This window comes from Opisthorchis viverrini, assembly GCF_000715545.1.
Source record: "Opisthorchis viverrini unplaced genomic scaffold opera_v5_116, whole genome shotgun sequence".
NCBI classification, from domain to species: Eukaryota; Metazoa; Platyhelminthes; class Trematoda; order Opisthorchiida; family Opisthorchiidae; genus Opisthorchis; species Opisthorchis viverrini.
In genome coordinates, this window is record NW_008751772.1 from 833,234 (window position 1) to 839,604 (window position 6,371).

The window sequence follows — 6,371 nt, forward strand, 5'->3', positions numbered from 1 at the left end:
CGTCCTTATCCGTTGAATTTGTACCAGAACCTCAAAGAACTGGCAATCCTATTGCAATATCTGTTTGTTGTAGCCACAAAACTACCAATATATAAAGTGACACTGTCAAGAGATTAGTCTACCGGGGAGGATAACACCTTGCCGTGTACCCAATATAGCCCGTGCTGACAACCATAAAGTAAATACTCACTTACTATGACACATTCCTTGGCTTTGATTGGCTTGACGCTAGCCGCGGTGAGACTTGTAGCGAATGGCCGCTCCATTTCACCGTGCGTGGTCATGGGGTCGTAATTATCGTTCATGGATTTTCGAGATTATTTCAAAATACATTGCAGAAGAAAACGCATGGAGGAGAGAGCGTCATTGCCAAAAATTTCCGCGGTTCTCGAGCTAAGCCATTGACAACCATTAAAATATGAATTTCGCGCCGCTATTGAACCTCGAGTACGTTTAGGCATATTACAACAAAACTGTTGCTGCATGATAAGATAGTTAGAGTTGGCTTTTGCTTCCCAGGAGGTGATCAGTGCGTCGTTTATTTCAACGTAGTCAGTTACGGCCAAACTGTTCCTCTGAGTCCTTCCCTGTTCCGTCTCCTCTCCCTGGATATTTTGCAAGCATTTTCGTCCACGCTGGCTTCCAGGATTAACTTCTTCCTCTCGGCAAATACACACCGTGTCTGTGACATCTTTTACCAAAATCTACTGACTGCTCTTCACCTTATCGCTCGTGTAAAACGTTTTCACTCCAGTATCTCCGGCCGCGATAAGTTATCAAAAATTTTGTAGGCATAGATACACCGGGCTAGCAGATAATATCGGAAATCTCAAGATTTCTCATCACCAATTCTTATCAACAAACTTTCTACTCTCCAAGAATCCTTGCGGGTATCTCTCGAACGCCGAGAAGAGAGCACCATCATCAGTGCCCCTTACAATTCCAAATCACTCAAGCGGCTGTTCCTTGGGCATTGTATCCCAAACAGCCACCCATTTGCCTGTTAGCGTTTCACAGACGGTCGACCCATCACTGATCCTGTCAATATTGCGAACCATCTGAACGCTCATTTTGCCAGCTGGTACCCACACATTCCTCCCAAATCCAGTCCTCTTCTCACTGCTGCTTCTCAACAAACACTTAATAGTCAACGTAACCACCCGACTCTCAGTTACATAACCATCTCCCAAGCCGATGCTTCATCTCTTCTTTCGAGAATTAAAGACTCCGTTGTGCCACGGGCCGACGGCCTTCCACCGCGTGTCTTGGGACAAGGCGGCCAAGATATAAGAATCCTTGTACTTATTTTTTATCCACTTTAGAAACCACGGAATCGTCCCCTTCCAGTGAAAGAACTCTATAATCCACCCGCATTTTAAATCCGGATGTAGACAAACTCCTTCCAACTACAAGGAAATCCATCATACCTGTCTCCTACTGAGAACCCTTGAACGCCTGGTCAAATGTCCATTAACCAAGTTCCTCCTGGTTACAAATGCCATAGATGACCGGAAGTATTGATTCCTCTCTCAAAGATCCGCAGGTGGCTTCCAGCTCCACGTCTTCGAGACTATCACAGCAGCTTTCGAATATGGATAGTTCATTGTAAATTGGATAATAAAAAAGCTTTTGACCAAGTTCCCCATGCCTCCATGCTACACAAACTTGGTACCGTTGGCATCACTGAAACCTTATTTCAGTGCTTCGCATCCTACCTATCAGATAGGAAGCAACTGACGCAAATCGGGGGCATACAACCATCTCCATTATCGAGCACTAGTGGCGTCATCCAAGGAAGCGTACTAGCCCCCATCTTTTTCTTACTGTTCATCAATGACGCCTTTGGCTCCATATCCCAGGGTAAGGCTTTCCTCTTCAAGGACGATGCAAGAATCGCGTACACATCCCCTTACACAAGCCCTTGCCTTTCACCAGATTAAGCGAGACTTAGATTCACTGACTCGCTGGTAAAACGACTCTGGCGCAAGCGTCTCCTCCAAAAAATCCTGCATAAATTCCTGCGGCTGCTCTCTCCTGGCTGATGCTTTCACAATTAATAAAAATCCTATCATTCATTATATCAAAGATCTCGGACTCAGATACTACTGAACTTTTCGCCTTTCACACCAAGTGCAGTTTCAGGTTGCCGGAGCACGAAGGTTAAATTTTTCAATACTGCGCTCCTGTCACATTCCAGACACATTGGTTGCAATTTTTAAGCTATGCGTATGACCAGTCGTGGAATTCTGTCCCGTATTCTTTTTACTTCACATCTAAAGTCGCAGACTCGAAAATGAAAGTGTCCGGCTTTCATTCGCGCAAAGCTTTTCCCTCGGTCCAACCCTTTTCTTACCGTACCGCCGCCAAATTTTAGGCCTCCAACCACTATAGCTCGGACGATTAAAGTTGAATCGAGCACTCTTACATCGTCTGCTGCGCAAAAACATCTTTATAGCAGCTCGTACAAACCTACTTTACTACTTCTATCCAGTTTATTACGCTCGCATCTGGAGCAGCTTTCCTGGGCAGCTGCGAAGCATCACGCATCATCATACTTTTTCTCAGTCCGTGAACAAATTCCTTACCTGCGAAACTGCTGGCGCCTCACCTAATATTCAACTACCTCTGACCTCTTTTATGACTCGGGTCCAGTGCGCAGTTGAGTTTAGCGACGGTACAGTAAAGGATACTGTTATCATTTCTTCCCATCCTCTTGAATCACTTTAAGCTAATGTAGGACTCAAAAGCCTACTTGATCTAAATGTGCTGTGTTACTGGCCTGATTGTTTTTCTTTTCCCCCAGCCAACTCAAACATCGTCCTAGTCAAGTCCCTACCCCGGATTACCCTATCAGCTTTGTCAAATGGCCGGTGATCTCAGCCTAACTGTAGCTGATAAAAACTAAACCAATGTCAGCTTTTTCTTCATTACCAGAGCGCATTCTGCGCCTACATATATATCCGCTGATGATTTGCCCCACTAAACACTCTCACACACAACATCGCGATAAGCTTCTACTTGACATGGTAGCTCACACCAATGCTCCGATGCCGTTTAACCATGGTGCACTCGCCGTGAATATTACCGTTCCATTCTCACTGTCTCATTGACAGCCCCCATTTCACTTCTCCTGTGCGACTTGCATCTACCAGCTTCTGTGTGCTGTTTGCTTGTTTGAATTGACTGAGCTGTCTATACTGGCCTTGCTTTCCTCCGACAGCTAGAGTATTTAATAATGCGTGAACCACATTTCTGACCGCTTGGAAGGTTTTCCACCTTTCAGAATTGGTAGCATGCACGAGGGATGGAAACCTCGCGTGGTCGACGGGTACGCCCTGCAGGGAGGGTCACCCTGTTACGTTGCACCATGGTGAACCTGGCTGGCTGTTATCCAGCCCACCTGGCCTGTTATCTACAAACACAGGATCCCCAAACGGATAAAAAACACCTGCAATCCAATATCGGCTCCGTTCCAACTTGTTACCATGGCCAGTCTGAAATGAATCCTGCTGCACAAAGAAGGGTACACCCCAGCCCATTCACCTTAAATGTGACATCCGTTACGGGGCTGTCCAAAACAGAAGCATGTAAGGCCAATGATGGCACGGCACTGCCATACCCAGTTTGATAGCACACCCGCAACTATTCTATTCCTTCTATCGACCGTACCCACTTCCCCACTCGTTACATTAACTGCAAATACAGCAAACTCCCCACAGGGCCCCAACTGTCTCCATGACAGATTCATTCCAACCTGTTGAAATACTCGTTCGAATTTAACCACCTCTGTGATTCTGTGCTTCCCACAAAATTGGATAACCCATACAGTTCGCGTTCCGGCTGGTGTATTGCCACCATCTCACTCTTCCAATGGAACCATTATGCCCGACTTCAAAACAGGACACCGGTGAGTCTCCACAGTTTCCAAGTTTCTGGAATTCCTGTTAAAGCCTATTCGCTTTGCTTATCCCTCCACCTCGTCATCCGAACTTACATTTTTTTGTGACCCTGGCCATGATTTCAACAGTCAAAGGCCACGAGACCTTAACGGTCTTTTTAGGTTTTAGTTCAACATGACCGGCTAAATGGCGCCAGCTCTACTGTTTCATCTGATCTGATGTTCTGGTTCCTCACTTTTCGCTGTTACACTTTTTCTTGTCATATGTCAGACAGAAAGCCTCTTGTTTAGCCCTCCCCCGTTTTTTTCCCCACCACCTTCAAATACTAACGACCCGAGCTTGCTCGACAGCGGGGTGCTATTCTTGCACAAGCCAGCATTCTGATTGGTTAGCTGTGCACAAGCCAGAAAGTGCGGACATTTGAATGAAGGTCGTGCACAAGCCAAGCGGTTCTGATTCACATGGGTTTAAATCCAGCTAGAAGGACTAATGCTGTGATATGTATGTACAAGTTTATTCCTTGCGATTTTTCTAAACCGGAGATTGGTGCTTAAGGAGGAGAAATCTCCGCGTATACTCACCACAAAACGGAATGTATATTTCATCATTTTGTGTTAAGGTGTTTAAGGAAAACGCTTTTCTTTCAACATGCACACGGCGACCTTTACTTATGGTCACAATCGCTTCTTCGGTGAACTTGACGTGGCTTTCCTCCGTCATTTTCACTGAATGAGCGTTTTGTCATCCCACAGGTGGTCGTCCCGATCGTACGTCAGTTGTGTGCCTGCAACATAGTTTAACGCTCCGGTTTGGTAATTGTAATTGTCATCTTTTAGTAGAAAGTTTCCCAAAAGGATGTATTTTGCATGTCACGCATTTCGTCGCGTATGCAACATCCGTTATGGAATATGCGGTATAAAAATCCACCGGGTGACTGAAGCGTACGTTTTGACAACAATGTCCAGTGTCCCATAACTGCTAATTCAGAATTCGGCGAATGGTCCTACCTAGTAAGTACACGCTGACGGTACTACGCATCTTCGGAGTTGAGCACATGATAGCTCACCGCAAGCCTAGATTTCAGTTTGATGGAAAATAATCTTTCTTATGGTCCGACGTGTTAAACAGTAACGCCACATTGGTCAGTGCACGGAAACGAGAGTGACTAGTGTAGCGCCTATAGTCTGTAAGTACTGCGGCAATCAGATCTGTTGGAGCCATGCCATCAGCACATATTTGTCCGGTTCGGACAAACTAATCAACGTGGTAATGCTTTCCCATTCAAACAATGAGTATGACGAATTCACAATGCGCATACGGCTATGCTACCCACTACCCGCCATGTGTATTCTCCAAGAACGATAACAGCATGTGTGTACATATTTATTGCGGGAGACTTTATAGGTACATGCAGCGAAAGTAAGGTCAACATAATGCGTAGTTTCATAATATCTTCCAGTTTTTGTTTTGAACCGGCAAACCTGAAATGAAAGAGAAGGAACGATTACACAGTTTAGAGTAGTGTGGCAGATAAAGGTGACACAGTACCAGAGCCCCGTTAACCCATGCACACATTTTGTACCATGGTTGCCACTGCCGCACCACTTTGAGGAGGGGGTGGATTTTGCGGCAGCCCACCCACCAAAGCCCACACACTCACCTTAATGGGACTGTAAATGGAAGTATTTTTTAATGGGAACAGCGGTCAACAGCGTTGATGGAACCTTCTAATTCTTTTAGGTCTTATAAAAAGTTTTATACTTTTTAGGATTCTGCAAAATGTTTTTGCATCGACGCAAAATTGCAAGCGGGAAAATCTGTAAACAACAAATGATTACATGCATGAGCGAAAATTACTCAACAATGCAATGCTTGTGGCAAGCGGGGCAATGAAACTGGCGCTCTTTCACTCCCGGTGCAACTTGCTGAACTTTGGCGCAAAGTGAATGGAACCACCGATTGCAGTAGTCACACTGCACCCACTCAAACTTCTTGTGGTTTTTCAGATTATATTGCCGACAACATGAGCAAGTAGTCTCACGTCGCCGGGCTCGACGATACTTTTTGGCCACGTACATTGCAGCTGTCCGTACTCTAATATCTCTGACGACCGTTGTTTCCGGGAAGGTAGACTGTCCAGATCTACCTCCGTGGTTTGCCTCTCCTGTAATGCTGGCTTCCGACGCGTCCCCGCCGGTGTTGTTTTCCCCATGAAAACAGCCGAACGCCTTTGTTTGCGAAACTTTGGAATTCGAATTGAAGGAGCAGAAGACTTGTCAGTGGATGGCTTTGGCAGCAACAGCCCGGGTGGATTACTATTGGAGGCCCTAATTTTGGGGCCGCGGAACCTGGGCAAAGGTACCTGCTGCACCCCCACACTACGCGCTAGCTCGTCAGTATGCTTATCTAAACTTGCAATTTCCGCCTTGAAGCTATCACTGCCTAGACGTAACAAAACTTCTAGGTAGTTGT